Consider the following 20,551-nt stretch of genomic DNA (forward strand, 5'->3'; position numbering starts at 1 on the left):
CTCAACTTACAGCTGTGAAAATACATGATGTATACAAGACGTAACTATTTGTCCCTGGGGTGAATTCATTGCTAATCTTTAATTTCCAAATGGTTCAAATGGCTCTGAGCACTATGGGACTGAGGTCATCAGTCCCCTGTAACTTAGAACTAATTAAACCTAACTAACCTAAGGACATCACACATGTCCATGTCCGAGGTAGAATTCATTCGAACATGCGACCGTAGCGGTCACGCGGTTCCAGGCTGTAGCGCCTAGAACCGCTCGGCCACCCCGGCCGGCAAAGGAAATAAGCTGGCGCCTATAGGTCGGTGTTAACTTGAGGCACTACTTGCGTAAATGAGATCCCACAACATAAGAAGGCAGGAGATATCATAGTTCAGTACTACATAAATACTGAAGGTGCCGTAATGTTCAAACAAACTCCTGAATCGATAACTTTTTTTCTGACATCTTATGAAAAGTTATCAGAGATGAGGACAATGAAATTTTATGGGATAAGAATGAAATTACTGATACAATGGTGATTTGTTCCAGTGATACACCAATTTTTAGCTTCACATAGTGCCATTTCTAGAGCTAATTTATGAAACAGAATCTCCAAGATTTTGTATAACAGGAGACAAGACTCTAAACTTGTCTAGAAGTGGTGGATCAACGTTTTGTGATCATTTAAGGTGAACACTAGTATGATGTCCTGTATAAGATCACAGTCTATTTTTTATTTTTTGTCATTTCCGATCGGGCACTCTGTTGCCAACATGCGCAAGTTACGTTCTCTGATATTCCTTTAGTAGCATTTACGATTCAGTTTACAGTACAGTCGAATTTGTACACGATGAGACACTAACATTTATCTCGCGCAGCAGGAGGAAAAGTCGTTGTTCATGGTATCGAACAATACGTATTTCACTGAGCACAGGGAACAGGTCAAAGAAAAGTTTTTAATTTACATTTGGAGTCCAAGAGCACAACAGTTGAAACTGAAGAGAACGTTATACGTGTCATTTCCTTGGAATGAAGCTGAAGGTAGAGAAAAAGGGTCATGCGGCTACTAAGGCAGGAGAAATTGTTCCTTAGTAATACGAGCAATATCATTCTTTTGTGCCATAGCGGTAGAGGGGATATTTCCGGAGAGCACGTGCCTCAAGGGTAATCACTTGTTTGCTCTGAGTGCGACACAAATATGGCGAACTATTTTTATGGATGGCAACAGTGATTCATTACGTCATAAAACTTGTGGAAGGACAAAAATTCATCTCCGGGCGTGATCGCCCGCCAACAGGACATGGAGAACTTGGGAGTTTTACGACCTAACTATAATAATTCTCAAGAATTTCCTTGTCATAATCTTCAAGTTACTGCCCTGTCAAGAGTTGCACCGAAACTTAATATATTAAGTTATATTGCTTCATAAAGAAGTATTAAAACTCGGTAATGTGTTTAAGGCGGATTTACTTTTATTTAACCTGCTTCCACCGGAAGGAGCTTAGAGTCTACTCGTCACGCGGGTAATTGGTCATAAAAATGGTCGAATCTAGTAGTAATACGTGCGCAAGCACCACTGGCCAGTTTTCGTTCTTGGCTGAGGTTCTAAATTGGCGAAAATTTTGAGCTAAGAGATTTTCCCTTGACATCTTCGAAAGATGTGGCTATCACACTATTCGTAAAAGCAGTAAAAAGTTCGCTTAACGCAACATAATTTGGTAATTTTCCCACAGAAAGGGAAGCGTTTAATACTAATATTTAGTGTAGTATTTGTAAAAAATAAGATTAAGTATTAAACTGAACGGTGTTATAACAAAATGAAACACACTACAGTGAAGTGTGTGTGATTTTTACATGTTCCAATATATTATCACTGAGTTCGGTGCTCGAACCAGGAATCTTACCTTAATGTCAGCAAGTTCCATTTTTATAACAGCTTGATACAACCGAAATAATTTGTTAAGCGAGTTTTGGACAGCTTTCGTGAGTCATCTGCATCAAAGGGGAACAGTCTATACATAATATGAGTATAATAACTGTAAACAGTTCCTCGGGAAACATTTTTCATACATAACAATCCACACAAAATATACCTACAAAAATTATTAAACCGTGGGTTCCGAATTTCAGTTACGAATCATTCTGAAACGTTCTATGCAAGTATAATACAGACATCAAAAAAATGTTTGAAGGCTTATGCGACACTCATCGGTGAAGAGAACGTGATGCCAATCCTGAGCGGTCCATTCGGCATGTTGTTGGGCACATCTGTACCGCGCTGCATGGTGTCGTGGTTGCAAAGATGGACCTCGCCATAGACCTCTGAGTGAAGCTGCGCATCATGCAGCCTATTGAGCACAGTTCGAGTTGTAACACAACGTCCTGTGGCTGCACGACGAGCATTATTCAACATGGTGGCGTTGCTGATAGGGTTCCTCAGAGCCATAATCCGTAGGTAGCGGTCATCCACTGCAGTAGTAGCCCTTGGGCGGCCTGCGCGAGTCATGTCATCGACAGTTCCTGTCTCTCTGTATCTCCTCCACGTCCGAACATCATCGCTTTGGGCCACTCCGGGACGCCTGGACACTTCCCTTGTTGCGAGCCCTTCCTTTCACAAGGAGACAACGCGGACGCGATCGAAACGCGGTATTGACGGTCTAGGCATGATTGAACTACAGAAGATACGAGCCGTGTATCTCCTGGAATGACTGGAACTGATCGGCTGTCGGACCCCCTCCGTCTAATAGGCGTTATTCATGCATGGTTGTTCACATATTTGGGTGGGTTTAGTGACATCTCTGAACAGTCAAAGGGACTGCGTCTGTGATACAATATCCACAGTCAACTTCTATCTTCAGGAGTTCTGGGACCCGGAGTAATGCAAAACTCTTCTTCATTTGTGTATGTATTATAACAAACCTGCTCTTGTCATCCAATACAAAATTCTTAATATACCTTGTACAAACCCTAGCACTGTAACATGACTGGTTTATTGATCCATCAAATACAGAATGCTGGAGCAAAGTGCGCTTATCTCATTGGTCGGGTTATAAGTACAACCATGGCACGCATTGTTAATTAAATCGGTCCCCCCCTCTTTTTTTAACACAAAGAGAGAAAACTTAACTGCTGAAACTAAACAACACGACATAATTGATAAATATTTAGTCTATATGGCTTTTTAATAACTCTTCCATTTCAAGGTAACAAAGCTGTTCTGCACGTCTCGCAAGTGTCCTAAATATTATCACTTGTCACTCTCTTGTTATTAAAATTCAGTACTTGATTCTAGAATACGGGGTGTGTTACACTCTGTAACAATAGTTTAGGACCTAAAGACGATTACTAGAACAATAGAAACCGGTCATACCATTTTATAAAATTTGGATCTACAGAAATACAGATTATATTGATAATCACATTTTCTTAAGAATGGTAAGCAGTTTCTACTACACTGTAATGTAATCAGTATCAAAGCATGGATGTTTTTAAGAAAATTAAGACTGTCCGTTGGAATAGTAGCCCCCAGTGTATATGTAGTAGTATGAGATACACTATAGTGTTAGATGTATTCAGATGATATCGCATTTTATGCCAATAGTAAAGTATAGAAGAAGACACAGTGTCTCTAAGGAGAGCTGCCTGTTGATGCGAAGGACAGAAAAAACCTTTGACGCCTACCCTTCGGGGTCTGCCAGCCAATCATGCCATACGGCTTCACTCTACCACTCAGCTTTGGAAACATACTTCTTACACATACACCTCGCCAAATGAACACAACGAGAAAATCAGAGAACTTGCAGTTCACACAGAATTTTAAAGACTGTCATCCTTCTCACGTACCATTCGCGAACGGAACGGTAAAGAGGGAAGCGGGAGTTGAACCACAGATTGCTTCTCACCATAATGTGTCGGGTGTAGTACAAGTATACATGTAGATGTAGAGGGGGACGAAGCGACTGTGTGGTCTAGTGAGGTAAGATTTCGGCAACCTGTTATGGGATCTGATAGCGGAGTTGGACGTTCTACTCTGGAATGCGTGACCTACCTTACGAGCAGTGAGTAGCGTGGAAAGGTGGTGCAGTGTGTATCTGAGCAGGTGGGAGAGACATACACACGCCGGCGAGCTCAAAGTTAGCGCTAAGCGTGCATAGCAACCATGGACATGTTAATTATTTCCCCTGACCCAAGTAATATGCACCTCAGCAGGATTACCCGTAAAGCTCCCTCAGTTTAAAAGTCATGCAGGGACTTCCATTACTTAACTGCCTGAGCAGTTACATTTATAATAAATGGCGGATTGCTTGAGTGGACAAACTTTTCCCGAGAATATGATTCCTGGGTTAGAAGAAACCCCGACACGAGAACCAACATTCCTTTCTCCCTTCAGAACATGTATGTTGCCACCACGACCGGTTTGTATCGTCGATTATTTCTCGAATGCGTGTATTTTCGTCTCAAGCAAGGACATATTTATGCTGGGTGAAACCGAACCCAACAGAAAATTTTTTTGAGAATCTTAAGAGATACTTTATGAGTATTTGAGTGCTACGGACCCGTGATCTCTGGTGGCTCGTTAAAGGGTAATGATTCTTTCGATAAATAGCGTCAGTTACCCTTATTTATTTTAAAATATATTCACACCGATGAGTCAGCCTCTACAACCAGCTTATCGAGGAAAGATCCGTAGTTGTATGTGTACAGATGCAAAATCAATGTGATGTGGTTGCTGTCCTTGCGGAAACATGTTAGTACAGCGTCAAGGTGGCACTCTTAAATTGCATTTACGGGGAATACATTGAGCATCACTTCATCAGTAAACCAATCCGTACTGCGGTGTGTCATTGTTAACGTACCATTTACCTGAGAACAGAACCCGTGGTCAAATCTGGCTGTACCCAATGCAAGCTTGAGGGCGGAGAGTAATGTTGGCGTTACTGATGTCAACGGCAAGTACAACGAGTGAACGAAACAGCTGTCTTTCCAAACAGGACATTCAAAGAATACGGGTGACATTTTCAATGCTTTGGAGTAATTTTTAGTGCAATACAGGTATAAAAATAGAAGGGGGTTAAAACTCAACGGAAATGCAATATGAAATTACTTGATAACGAGACACTGCAGACCCTCTTTTCATTTTGTTTTCTTTTTTCAGTAATCTGTGATCTGACAAGTTGATCCGAGCCGCCACGAAATTCTTTCCGGTACGAACCTCTTTTTCCCAGAGTAGATATCGCTTCCAAAGACCTCAGTTATTTGTTGGATGAATTCCAATCTCTCCATTCCACTACAGTTTATATCCTCTACAGCTCCCTCTGCTACCATGGAAGTTATTCCCTGATCTCCTAACAGACGTCCGGTCGATTTGACCTTTCTTCTTGTCACTGACTTCCATACGTTTCTTTCTTCCCCGATTATGCAGAGAACGCCCTTGTTACTTACGTTATCAGAGCACTTAATTTTCCACATTCTTCTGTAGCATCATATCTCGAACTTTTCGATGCTCTTTTGTTTAGGTTTTCTCACAGTCAGTGATTCACTACCAGTCAATGATGTGGTGCAAACGTATATTCTCAGAAATTTTGGCCCTAAATTAATGCCCATGTGAGATGTTAATAGACTTCTTTTGGCCAGCCTGTCTTAGTCTGTTTTGTATGCCTTTCTTCTTTCGTCAGTCTTGTGACGCACTCTGACTGAGGATGGCTGGGCGATACGTTGCCGAAATATCAGTGGAGGAAATTTTATTTGCGCGACAACATGGCTGAAATTTAATGAACTATTCATTACACCCCGAGAAGTTGAAAATGCACAAACCTAAAAATGATTGTTTCATCGATAACTGCCGTCAATAATTTTAGCGCCTGATTTGCATCTGGTGGTCAAAATTGTAACTAAATCTTTTTCTAGTTCCTCATTAAAACATTACAGTATCTACCAAGTTTAGCTGCCATTTACACTGGACCTCTGTGAGTAGTTGCACTCTATTGTAACCACCTAGTACGTCGTAGACATTTGGAGCACAGTTCTTCATTTGTTATACCCGTACTGAAGTGTAAATCCTAAAAGTAGAGTGGTTCAAAGTTAATACCTTATTTAATTTGTCCTAATTTTTCTTGGATAATGAATAGCCGCACCATCTGCTAAAATACTCCTTATTTTTGTCTATAACCCGTTTCGGTTTTCATACTGATTTTCTAGTGCATTTGAAGTGACTTTGTAAATGCATGACAGAATGGATTTTAATTAATTTGCATAACAACACATGAAAAATTTATGTACACATGTACAGAAAAAGGGAAAGAATAGAAACTAATCCGAACAGCTTTTTATATAACCGCAATATGCTCATTGTTCCTACAGCCTTACTGAGCACATCAGTTTTAAATCCCTTTGACTTCTATTTTCGTAATAATCCGTCACTTCTTCACCGCAGCTTCGTGTAAGGTTTTACTGCCTTTTCGTCCACTGTGTGGAACAAAATTGTACCTTGATACACTTTTCAGACTTTCTAATTTAACGGGCCCTCTTACAGAATTTTACTTTACTGGGTTGTTGCATGCATGGCTTTGCAGCGTCTTCCCGTAAGTTTGCTGGCCGATGTGGCCGTGCGGTTCTAGGCGCTTCAGTCTGGAACCGCGTGACCGCTACGGTCGCAGGTTCGAATCCTGCCTCGGGCATGGATGTGTGTGATGTCCTTAGGTTAGTTAGGTTTAAGTAGATCTAAGTTCTAGGGGCTGATGACCACAGATGTTAAGTCCCATAGTGCTCAGAGCCATTTGAACCATTTGAACTATTTTCCCGTAAGTTTACAATAGGTACACATAACGGAGCGTTTAAATGTCAATAGTATAGTCTCCTTCACTGTTTACAACACTCTGACAGCACTGGGGTAACTTTTAGATTCCACGACTATACAAATCAGGTGGTTTGCAGGCGAATAATTCATTGAGCCACGTTTGAGCGCGTTTTCATCCGGAGAGTAAGTTCCGTGAAGGTTGTTAGATAGAGAGCGGGAGAGGTGAAAATCTGAGGGTGCAAGATGAAGTGGATAAGGTGCGTGTGCAGTGACTTCCCAAAGCAACTCTTGTATATTGTTTCGTGTGAGTCCAGCAGAAAGCAGGAGGGGCTTATTATGGAATGGCATCATTTCACGCAGTCTTTCTGGTCTTTTTTCTTGGCCTGCGTCTGCAAGACATGTAAGTTGCGGACAATAGATATTGGCAGTGACGGTTACACCTCGGGGAAGCAATTCGTAGTACACGATACCGTCGCTGTTCTATCAGATAACATTATCTTCGTTGACGCGCACTGGTCTTTGTATTGGGAGTCGGTGATTTGTTTGGGCTCGATCATTAATTTCTTTTCCTTACGTTAGCATGAAGACATTTCTCGTCACCAGTAACGATGCAGGATAGGAGTGGTTGGTGTTGTTCACCAGTCAATTGCTGACAAGCAAGTAGAGATGCCCATGTGGACACCCACTGATTTTTGTGATTTTGGCACATCATCCTTTCATGTAAATGTTGGACGATGGTGAAATGATCACAGTTCATCTCATTTACCAGTTCTCAAGTATACTGTCGTGGATCATTTTGCTTTAAACGATCTTCATCAAATCCCCAACGTCTTCCTGAACGGTAAGAGTCACTAACGTCAAAACGACTCTCCTTACAACGAGAAACACATTTTCTTGCTGTGCTCTCTCCAGTGACATTGTCCCTATAAACGGCGCAAATATTTCTCGCTGCCTCCGCTGCCGTCGCCTTTCTGTTGAACTCAAACTGAAGAATATATCGGAAACGTTCCGATTTCTCCACTTCATTTTCACTATCTCCAAATGATAGGGTTGCAATATGTAAACGGATAACAACAACGAACTGATAATAAGTAATGAAAATCGATAAGTAAACCCATAACAAACGAAATATCAACATACAAAACAAAAGCGCTACAATTTCCTATACCAACCTAAAACTTCCTTTCCCGATTTTTAAACGATGACGTTCATCTTATATATACAGCAAGTTCTTCAAAATGTGAAAACATGGATATGTACCTAGGATCAAAAATTCGACAGTAATCGCAAAGCTCTGCAGTCGAGGAAAGCTTACCTGTACTGTTTTTAATCGTCTACCTCCTACATTATTACTCAGCTATATGCCAATAAGCGTAATCAAATTCAGCAGAGGTATTACCAAAAACTATTTACAAGTAAAAATATTTTGAAATAGAAGCTGTTGACAATTAGCACAAATTTTTATTTTCAAGACAGGGGAAATTGGTAAGACATTAAAGACACCAGTTCATTCCCGAATATCACATTTTTCATTGCAGGAGGCATTTCGTTCCTGGATGCAAGATGGTGCACGAACGACGAAGTATGGTTTAACCATTCACATGTTACGTAATTATTTTAAAAATATACAAATTTTTTCTCACCGTGAAATTAAAAAATTAGCAGCGTCTTCCATCGCAGAAATTATAAAGGGCTTAAACTCTTTATTCATAATATAACAAGACTATTTCTTCTTGTTTCGACTTGATGAAAAAGTTCCTTACGACGCATCCTTCTTAGAATGCGCAAAACAATGGTTTCGTCAACGATCAACACCTAGCCAATAAAAAGTTGCAAGCAATCCACTAAAACATGCAGCGTGCTTATTAAGTGCTGGAGAAAATTGTCAACACATAACGCAGGCAGCGTTCTTATTAAGTGTTGCAGAATATTGTCAACAAAAACTGGAAGTAGTAGTAGTACGTGTTTCAGGTAGTATTTCAATACCGTTTTATGTTTCCAGAACGTGGAAAAGATCCTCTAATAACGAATAATGACTTTTAACTGAAGACGTTTCTCATATATACTATACAACTGCGCGCAGCGTTGTCATAGCGCTATTAGAGTTAATATGAAAAGTTTAAAATAATAAAGTTTGTGATTAATTCACTACCTCTGTACAACATTTTTGGCTTAAGAAGTAAAAGAGATATTTTTCTTCGGAATATCGGAGTTGAGTGGCGCCCCTTTCTGCTGTGCTGTAGGGTACACAAGTAGTTATTTCCTGCAGTAGGACCATGCTGTAACGCAACAAAAAGAATCAAGCTTCAAAAATAGGTATCATCCTAATAAGCATACATGTGCTCAACAGCAACTACATGTCTCACGAATGTAGCGAGTTATTCATGCTTTCCACTGATAAGCCGCAGTAGCGTTAAAATACAATGATCTTTCCCCTCGACTGGAAAGATTAAATATCGAATTCCAATAGTTTCAGAAGTTGCTAGTTATGTGCTAATTATGTCACGGGTGACAGATGTCTTGGAGTTGCAACTGAGGGTGAGCCAGGACACAACTAACAAAGGAACGTTAAGGAATATTTTCAGGTTTTAACCCCTGGTGTAGAGGTAGCATCTTCGATTAGGTATTGTCTTTCATTAGTAATCACAACGTCTAGAGTTCCGCGTCTGAGCCTAACCCCTACTACAATTACCAATAAAAACATCAGCAATAGCGGCCCAAGACTTCCTGCATAAGAAGACGCGCTCGTTCTCCCTGCAACCTCGTCAGAGAGGGATGAGGATCAAACACACTTTCAGGGTACTCCCTTGCTCTTGGTTTGGGATACTGCCCCCAGTAATGACCAACAGCATGGAGACACAGAAGGCAATGGAAACTACTGCATTAAAGACATATAAGATGTATCCAGAGGATATGTGGTCTGTAATTCGAGAAGTGTCATGATGATCTCTCCACTGGCAAAAGATTCCGGTTTAATCCCGCATTCAGATCTCTGGGACAGGAATGTGAGGAATAGGTTACCATGAGAAAAAGATAGAATAACCTACCAAAGGTTAACACTTTGAGTCGGAGCATGCTATGTCACAAGTTTAAACCTGGTACGGAAGCTAGAAAATATGAAAACGAAAATGCAAAGACCTAATCTAGATATAGCAGAGGTCAGTGAAGTGAAATGGATAGAAGATGACGATATCGGATCAGCACAAAATCGTATAACGGAAGTACGAGTCATTATAAATAGGAAGGCAAAACAAAGAATGAGGAACTGTGCACAAATCACTGATAAGGTTCTTCCTATCAGATTCTAAAGCAAACAAAAGCCGACATCAATAGTTCAGATTTATATGTCGGCTTCGGAAGAAGAAGATGAAGAGAAAAGTAAAGTGTACGAGGAGAGAAATGGGCAATTCAGTATGTAAAGGAATATGAAAATCTATTAGTTATGAGAAACTGGATCGCGTTGGTAGGGACAGAAGTAGAACAAAGAGCTACGAAAGAAAATAGTAGTAGTAGGTAGTAGGAATGAGACGGAAGGAAGAATGAGTTTTGGAAAAAAAATGCTAGTGATTGTGAATACTCTCTCCAAGAATCACGAGAGGAAGAAGTGTACTTGGAACAGAACCCGGACACATGGGATTACATCATAGTCACACAAAGTTTCTCAAAACAGATATTGGATTGTGTGAAGAAATAGAAAAAGAAATGCTCGTCAGGAGGACTCATATAGCAACAAAAAAAAGGCGGCAATATTAAAATTGCTATGGGAATTACACTGTAAAACGCAGGGGAGAGATAGATAGAAAGAGTACACTGAAGGCCCCTATGAGGGGGAGGAATTGTCTGGTGAATTGACAGAAGAAGAAATTGGAGTCGATAAGAAAGACATAGGAGACCCAATATTAGAGCTGCCATTTAAAACAGCTTCGAAAGACGTGAGATCAAATAAGCCAGAACTGACGCATAACATTCCATCGGAATTTCTCGTATCATTGAGGGGAAGTGGCAGCTAAAGGACTATTCAGGTTGGCGTGCAGAATCTATAACATGGACAAAATACCATCAGATCATAGTAAAACTGTAATCTAAACAATTCCGGACATAGCAATGGCAGATAAGTGCGAGAAATATTGCACTAGATCATTAGCTCCTGCATTCAAGTTGGTAACAGGAATAATATGCAAAAAAGAGGAAAATGAAATTGATGATATGTTAGATGACGATCAGTTTGGCTTCAGGGAAGGTAAAGGCACCAGAGAGACAGTTTTGAAGTTGAGCTTCACACATTCATAGGATGTTCGAAATTCAGAGAGAAATAAGTTACTCTTATTTCTGTACGGAACGACGAGTAAGATATAGAACCCAGAGGGGGCAATAAGACCAAGATCGAATTCCTGGGATTAAGAAGTGTGTAACACAGAGGTGCAATCTTTCGCCCCTACTGTTCAGTCTATACATAGCAGAAGAAATGACGAACAAAGAAGAAAGGTTCAAGGATGGAACTAAAATTTAGGGAGCAAGTACATTAATGAAATAATCGCTGATGACATTGCTAACCTCAGTGATGACAAAGAAGAATTACAGAATATGTTGAATGGAACAAACAGACTAATGAGTAAAGAAAATGGATTGTGAGTAAACTGAAGGAAGACTAACGCAATGAGAAATAGCAGAAATCACTTTTGCGAGACGGTTAACATCAACGTTAGTGATCACGGACTAGACGAATTGAATACTGCTACCTTGGAACCACAGGGTATCCTAAGACCTTAAACATACGGCGCATTGTATATCCGATAAAGATAATTTGCAAGAAGAACTCACATACCTCAAGAGAATTGTTAAAATCGAATAGATTTTCTTCCTTCAGATCATGTGGGTTTTTGCCCTATGTGGGTGCTCTTTAAGCAAAGATAGGGCGTATTCTTGAGAAACACTGTGTTAAGGTGATCTTCCGCCCCCCTCCCCCCCTCCCCCAGCAGAATGCAGCTTTACTCGCCTCTGTGAAAAACGATTTACAGCTTCGTAAAGCGGGTGTGTCTCAGATTCTTTGTGGAAATTGTGAGAAGTCGTACATAGGTCAAACAACACGCACCGTTAATAATAGATGTGTGGAGCATTGAAGATACACAACGCTTATTACAGCCCGACAAGACAGTTGTGGCCGAACATTGTATTGATACAGGGCATTCCATGAATTACAGTGATGTGAAGATTTTAACATCCACCTCTCCCTTTTAGGAATCTGTCTTCAAGGAAGCTATAGAGATTAGATTAGCTAATAATTTAATAAATAGAGATAATGGTTTTAATTTGGTCATTGCATGGAATACGGGGGTAATTAAACTGCATGGTGTCACCGCCGCCGCCGATCATACAATGATAAGGGAATCGAAAGTCTGTACGCCTTCGCCACAGGCGTATTTCTTTGCCGCCGACCAGCATCTGTGACCCACATGCGCAGTACCACCGCAGTGGAGCATGTAAGGCCGAGCTTGGCATCTTGTCGTCAGTCTTGTGAGTCACTCTGAGGATAGCCGGACGATACGCGGCAGAAACATCAGTGGAGGAAATTTTATTTGCGCAGCTGTATGCCCGAAATTTAATGGACTATAGTTCTCAGATTATATTTTTTATTTCAACGGCATGTAATCGGTCTTTTAAATTCGCTCAAAATAACCGGTATATGAAATAATTGATTTTAGATTTTTTAATTCCTATTATTTTCCGTAGTCAACGTATAAATAGAACAATGATTGAAATATTTCTCTCTCTTTTAGTTTCAAAATATTACAGTAAACTGGCAAATACAAGAAAATTTAGTCCGTCCGCAGTTCGCTGCTTTTCTCGACAAGTGATAAGAGGCTGGCACCAGCAAAAGATCACCTATGCGCTCCTATTTATTCAAATTTTTTGGAACTCTTCTCAAAAATCATGTTTTACTCGCGTATAATGATACTATATGGACATTAAGAATAGTCAGTGCTAAGGGGTTGAAAGCTTACCGTCTTACCTCCTTGCCTAAGGACGCCAGACGAAAGTTGATGTCAAGCCCTGAATCAAAATTGCGCAACGGATAACTGGGGAGGGGAGCTTGAGGGCGCTACCTAGACAGCGTGTTCTTTCTGTACGTTACTAGACAAGGGCCTGGAGGGCTCACAGGCTGATGTGTGGGTCCCTGCATTCTATAGCTTTTATTTTAAATAAATTCCTTTAACTTGTCTTCTTTGTGATTCTTAAAGTATGTTAAAGATTGATGACAGTTGATTTCCTATTTATTTTAAGCATTATCACACGACTTTACACCGATAGCAGCAATTGTTTCAGTTTACAGATATTACAAATTTGCAACTTATAGCTCGGGTATATTATATACTAATCTGCACCCACATTTCTACGGGTAAGACGGAATTGCGTTGGCCAAATGAATACCAACATAGTCTCCCAATATTTTACATAGGAGGATAACGGGCAAACTGGGGACCAGATACATTAACACAGGGGGTCAAATTTCCTAAATTAACGAGATCATTCATTTCCTTACACAATCCGAAGCTGGAAATAAAAGAATTGGTACAAATATTCAAATACCTCTCTTCCATGCGTGAACATTGAGACAGACGCTCTCAGGGCACGTCTGCTCACTTACCCGTCTTCTGTAACACTCCCTCTAGAATATGGCGGGCACCCGGAGGTCTTCCTGGGCCCCGGTGGAGGTGGTGGTCGAGCCACTTGGCCATGACGAACCTATCTACCCCAAATCTTGTGACACTGGAACGTCTTTGAATTTTACCTGCCTGTGCTGTCTCTCTGATCCCCTTGTCAGAAGTAAGGTTGGCACTACTATACTACAGAACTACTTCCCAACAAAGATTTGGCTACGTTCTACGGAAAGGTGTGAGGAGGATTAGGAAAGTTCATGGGCAGATTCACATCCACGTACAAGAAATGCATAATACACGACACATATAAATACGTATTATGAAGCCTGACACATTTCTTTCCACCCGTCCACATGGGTTCTGTGGCAACCACGGCCGGCCGCGTCGTGTAATAAAATTGGCTGCGGAGCCGCCTCTGTTTCTATTTCCCGGTGCGAGCGAGCAGCGAAACCTGCTGCTTATAGAGCGGAAACTACTGTACCGTTTCAGGGTGAAAAACTGGGTTTGAAGAACTATTTTTTGTGTTAGTTTGTCCTTAGAGGTACAAGAAGATAGAGACATGTTGTGTAGATATAGAAATCAGATGAGGCGCTTTCTATCTTTATTACAAACTATGAACAAAAATTTCCTCTTTATGTTATGTCACACGTTGGTTATCGCTCCTCCCGGTTTTCACCTTGTAAAGTAAATGGAGTATTTTGTTCCACCGATACCTCACTTCGTAAAATATTTCCAGATTAGGATTGGTGGCTTTCTGTAATACAACTGATGTCCCACGACTACAGAGAGGAACTACCATACAGACGAGATGGGTCACGTCTCGCATACTGTCATATACACAAACAACATTAGTAGGACGCGCCGCACGGCAACAGTTGCATTACTGTCTCTGCAGAGCCGTAAGAATTCTTATGCCGTGTGTTTGTTGTTTGCTTCTGCCTGCATTGTTATTAAAATACCAGTGGTCATTCTTCCAAATTTTCGTAATAACGAAACATTGCAAAGCAGTTCTAATTTTAAGAATAAAAATTACTGGTTGTTTGAAAATGGTTTATTTCAAAAAGAAAAATTAGAGGACTGTTTCTATGGTTATCTGATATTTCGTTTTTTCCCGGTTATTAATAAAAAATAAAAATACCTGTCTTAAGCGAGAGCAAAGAAATATCGAACAATACCGGCTACCCAGAACTAAAATACCGGTAACTATTTTAAGCGGAAGCGTTTTTCCCACCCCTATAGTCAGATATGCCAACTTTCAAAAGTGAAAAATCAGGAGAATTTTTGCGCTGTACTATTGTGAACTACAACACATCCCTAAGTTGCAATAATTCAGTACCTGTGTAACAACACCAACGCTATACTATTGTACATATAATAAATTTTTCTTCCGATTTTCGATAAATTAGTGTAATCGATGTTCTGATTTCATTTCTTTTTTTGTTTCATATCATTATGTTAAAGAAACTGCAAACAATTTTCGATGTGAATATTAATGTTTATGTCAAATTGCAAGCAATATTATAACAAAATTGAAATGTAAGAAATGTTGAATTTGTTGTAAGATGTTAAAGTTGTAATTGTGCGCCTGGTCCATACGTAGGCAATGTATTAGGATATGTAGAGTGCAAAACCTCGGGTGAATACCTTGTCTGTAGGGGAGCGGTAAAAGGTGGATGGCAGGCGAGCGTGGGAAAATGCACACGGGCGCTGCACGGCATAACGGGCTCAGCAGTAGTAGTCGGAGTTTGGGCATCGGTCTGAGAAACACGTTCTGGATCGAGGAGGCTCTCCTGGAAAACGTGATTTCCTTGAGCCTCGGATGTGCCGTTTCCGACGCCTATACAGCATGGCAATATTCCATAGGCACTAAATGGAAAAGTATTGCGACGCTATGAAGAAGCAAAGTGCCGGTACTTCAAGAGCCATTGCTGTGATTGTATGTGTGCTCGGTGCCTCGCCATCTCGCCGCCTGCCAACCGCCACATCGATACAAACAGGTTGAAACTTTTAGTACTGTATTCGTGTGGACCAGTGTTACTTTTGTTCCATACCGTTCAATAACAATTTAAATTTTACCAGAACTGTCCTATCAGCTAATTATCCCCACAACTAACCTAGACAGGGTCCTTTCCACATGTTGTGCAATCCGAGTGTCCCGAAATGAAGATTTAAAGTTTATGTTAATAATAATTACCTGCAGACCTATCCATGTTAGAATGATGTTTAAAGAACTTTGTTGTTAATGAATATATAGGTAAACAACAAAGGTCTGACAAAGTTGGAAGATAATTTTGAAATTGAATTAGTAATGAAGTTTAATTATCTTGAAGCAGAAATAATGGTAGTTAAATGAGCAGGAAATAAGACAAAAAGAGTAGTAACTCATATATTGGAAATCTTGAGTGCTTAATGATGTCAATAATCAAAATTTTCAATACAGTGATCATAACAGTTTCAGGGTCCCCCCCCCCCCTTTTCTTTTCTATTCATTTGAATTCTGAAGTGTACTGAACTGATTTGACCAGCAAAGTTAAAGTCAATATAAAACAAAAATTTATCAGTGTTTTACCTTTTTCAAAATTGACATTGTATGTGTGTTTCGAAAGTGCTATTTCTAGGGTAACCTATGCCCGATTTTAATCAGATCAATAGACAGTACGAAGTTTGTAGTAAACATTATAGTGTTTTGTTGTGTATTTATGGCTTGTCCATGTTAGTACAGAAAGTGAAATTATTAGTTCAGTACATTTTTTGGTTCTAAAATTCACCGTATTATGCAGTGTTATTACTTGTTGTTTTGTATGAACGTACATCAACTTGTACAGGGAAGAAACTCAGTTAATGCCTAATTAGGCTGGCGACCGTATTATTAACAATTTGGTAGCATCGGCTGTGTTGTTTCTTGTCCGTCCTAACGTGTGGTTGCACTCCGGAATTGCTTGACGTATCATTGTTATTATTGAGTGGGTGTACGTCTGATTTGCCTCCATTCAGGTACACGCGGTCAAAATCTATACAAAAATCCTTTCTCTTAAGGTGAAGCCCGTCAACTTACCATAGTACAGGCTTTAAAGAGTATCGTGTGCAATAGCGCAGTGTTACACCTGTACCTGGCACGCCCATATTGTTTCGCAAATTTCAGAATCGGGAAACATTTTGCGAATCAAAGGCCCAGTGCGGTCGGCACAGTTTATAGTCAAGTTACGCTCTACAATAAATGAGGCAAATAACGCCTCGGCATTCGTCACAGAATCTACATTTTGGGGTTTACACGATAAGTTAAGTTTCTGGTTCCGATCTACACAATGGACACTCTCCTTGTCTTTTTTAGTTTGCACATGTTTAAGAATGCCGCATTTCCCGCTATGAGCCACTGAAAAGTCACATCTACATACACTACGAAATGCGTAGCTTTGTCCCTTCCTCGATTCACTTAAACATGGAAACTCGTACTTATATACGTTTCTGAACACTGCATCGTATTTTTCGCCATCCTGCACAAAAAATAATCAACACCTCCATGATACGCAGCCAATAACTACTACAGAGTACACAAATCATGCAGCAGAACCGAGAACACAATGGTTCGACGTTCTAGACAATGGTCATGTAGCAATGATACCAACCCTGGTGCACCGTTTCCCCCTATATTGCACTTCAAATTCCTCTAAATAATTTGTCACACTGTTGGGTAAGCGAGCGAGGGGGGGGGGGAGGGGGTAAAAGGGAGTCAACAATGAAACTGTCGCGGGGAGGGGAGATTAGTAACCCTAAATATTTTCCCCCCTGAAACATTTATCCCTCTAATTCAGGAGGAAATCCCACAACTTGGCAACACTTCCTTGTAGGAAGAAAAACGCTAATCACTTCGCTTGGAATGACTATCGACTACTCCTTGTCCACAATAACTTAACGATTACACTGATGCTACCAGAAGTGGAGGAAATTGGCACTGGTTGAAAGATATTCATTTGTCTCCGAACGCTGCCAACGATAAGTTCCTTACTTCCTTGTAGATACGAAGCGCGAGCTACACCTACTGCCGCTCCCGACAGCCACAGCACGAACCTTACAAGTTAACATAGACAAGTAGAAGCCATACACTGTCATCCACTAGTACAGGGCTTCCCAACCTTTTCAGTTGGTGGACCCCTTCTTCAGTAGAAATTCCATGGCGGACCCCGAGTCAGTCAAGAGCACAGTAACTTTAAATTTCAGTGAAACCCATGGAAACTGAAAGCTTCTTAATGCTAGTTCCATGTTCCCAATAACCCCCGTCCCTCCCAAAGTATCAATAGTCTTTGGTGTAGAGATGAATGAAAACAACTTGAAAGTCAAAAATCGACTTATGAAATAGGTAGTGCACTAACAAAGCAAGTATAACATTTAATGATGCCTAGGGCCGCATAACGTGCCAGCGAGTGCTGTGATTAGTCGACAAAGCTCTCTCCGCGCATTCGTAAAAGGTTTCAGCGCATCTACCGCTGTGAGCCGGCACACAAACGACCCCCATATTGTTGCGAAACAATCAGAGAAGCCGCAATCTCCGGCACTAAACTGTGTACGCGTTCTCACTTAGGAACCGGAAAGGCTGCTTGGGAATACGACCTGAAGTGAAAGTACACGTTTTCCACACGAAAAAAAAGTGATGAAATTGATTTTCACATTTTTATTCAATAATTTTACTCATTATTTTACACGATTTGGTGAAGCGTGGTCGCGGACCCCCTAGAAAGAGCCGGCGGCCCCCTAAGGTGTCCACGGACCACACATTGGGAAGCCCTACACTAGTATATCGAAGGGGCAGGATTTTCAAATAGCAAGGAAAGTATTGAAACTGCTCTGAAAATCGGGAAATCGGTCTTCACGGTCGGGAGATCGGGAGGAAGAAGGAAAAATCAGGAGTCTCCTGCTTAAATCGGGAGAGTTTGCATGTCTGACTATAGTGAATGATAGAAAGACGTACAAAAATGTTTTCTTATGAGATGGACTAGGAACGGAACGTGGCGAGAAAATTTGACTGTCCGAGACGTCGACGAGATGCTGCACAGTGCCAGATTTTCAACTTGTGGCCAAAATTGGAACTAATTTTTTCTAGCTTCAATCGGTTCAATAATAACGCATTATAATATCTACCAAGTTTCGCTGCGATACGTTAATTACAGCCACACTGGACCTGCACTTTAATTATAACCACACGGTATTAGGCGACTGGTACAACTCGCAGTTGAGAGAAGGCTGTTGGAATCTGGGCAACAGTTTCGAGTGTGCGGAAGAGCGCCAGATCGCCAGTACAACCTGCTTCTCTGCCGACCGTGTGGTGCCTGCCTTCATTCAGTCAGACTGGCGTCTGGAGGCGCGACGGCATTACTCGGCCCGGCACCCGGACCGGGCAGTGATTGGCAATCAGCGCCCACCTGTCCGCGACGCCATCGCCGGCGCGGCGGCTGCCTCGGCTTCCTTTGGCCGCCGGCAGAGGATTGCATTTTCTGGCTCACTGGCCCGTGGGGATTCTTCCCCCCAGGCTCTGGCCCCGTGGACCGCCGAGGCTGGCGACGCCGGTTCCCGGGGCTACAAGCGCGGTCGCCGGCACAATTAGAGGCGGAACAGTTTGTAGCGTGGCATAGTGATAGAATTCACGCTCAGTTCCGCTGCACTCCACCATCATCATTAACGTGGTGGAACTAATGTACACGCACAGGAGTTGATCGACGAACAAAGGGAGTGCTAGTCCAGGAATACAAATACACAGCCGCAACGAGATTAGAGGAGCGGTCTAAGGCGCTGCTACAGTCATGGACTGTGCGGCTGGTCCCGGCGGAGGTTCGAGTCCTCCCTCGGGCATGGGTGTGTGTGTGTGTGTTTGTCCTGAGGATAATTTAGGTTAAGTAGTGTGTAAGCTATGGCAAAAAAGGCATTTCTGGCCAAGAGAAGTCTACTAATATCAAATACCGGCCTTAATTTGAGGAAGATATTTCTGAGGATGTACGTCTGGAGTACAGCATTGTATGGTAGTGAACATGGACTGTGGGAAAACCGGAACAGAAGAGAATCGAAGCATTTGAGATGTGGTGTTATAGACGGATGTTGGAAATTAGGTGGACTGATAAGGTAAGGAATGAGGAGGTTCTACGCAGAATCGGAGAGGAAAGGAATATGTGGAAAACACTGATAAGGAGAAGGGACAGGATGATGGGACATCTGCTAAGACATGAGGGAATGACTTCCATGGTACTAGAGAGAGCTGTAGAGGGCAAAAAGTGTAGAGGAAGACAGAAATTGGAATACGTCAAGCAAATAATTGAGGACGTAGATTGCAAGTGCTACTCTGAGATGAAGAGGTTAGCACAGGAAAGGAATTCGTGGCGGGCCTCATCAAACCAGTCAGTAGACTGATGACCCAAAAAAAAAAAAAAAAAAAAAAAAAAAAAAAAAAAAAAAAAAAGCTTAGAGACTGATGACCGTAGCAGCCAAGTCCCACAAGATTCCACACACATTTGAACATTGTTTGAACAAATACGCAAGTCACTTAGGAATGAAATAAGTAGCAAGTTCAAAATGTTCAAATGTGTGTGAAATCTTATAGGACTTAACTTCTAAGGTCATCAGTCCCTAAGCTTACACACTACTTAACATAAATTATCCTCTGGACAAACGCACACACACCCATGCCCGAGGGAGGACTCGAACCTCGGCCGGGACCAGCCGCACTCTTCATGACCGCAGCGTCCTAGACCGCTCGGCTAATCCCGCGCGGCAAGTAGCAAGTGCAGGGAAGCTAAGGCGAAATGGCTGCATGAAAAATGTGAAGAAATCGAAAGAGAAATGACTGTCGGGAGTACGAACTCAGCATAAAGAACATCCAAAACAAGCTTTAGTGAAATTGAAAACAAGGACGTTGACACTGAAAGTGCGGTTATAATTTCCCTGCTAATGCAAAGGTGAGAGCGGGTAGTGATAGTGAGTACAGCGAGGGCGTATGTGAGGTGACTGATTTGTCTGATGACGTGACGCATGAAGAACGTGGAGTCGACAGAGCAGGCGATCTAACTTTAGAATCAGAATCAGAACAGAACTGTACTATTAGGCAGAAGCGATTAATATCATT

The sequence above is a fragment of the Schistocerca americana genome, chromosome 2 (genome assembly GCF_021461395.2).
Source record: "Schistocerca americana isolate TAMUIC-IGC-003095 chromosome 2, iqSchAmer2.1, whole genome shotgun sequence".
Lineage (NCBI taxonomy): Eukaryota > Metazoa > Arthropoda > Insecta > Orthoptera > Acrididae > Schistocerca > Schistocerca americana.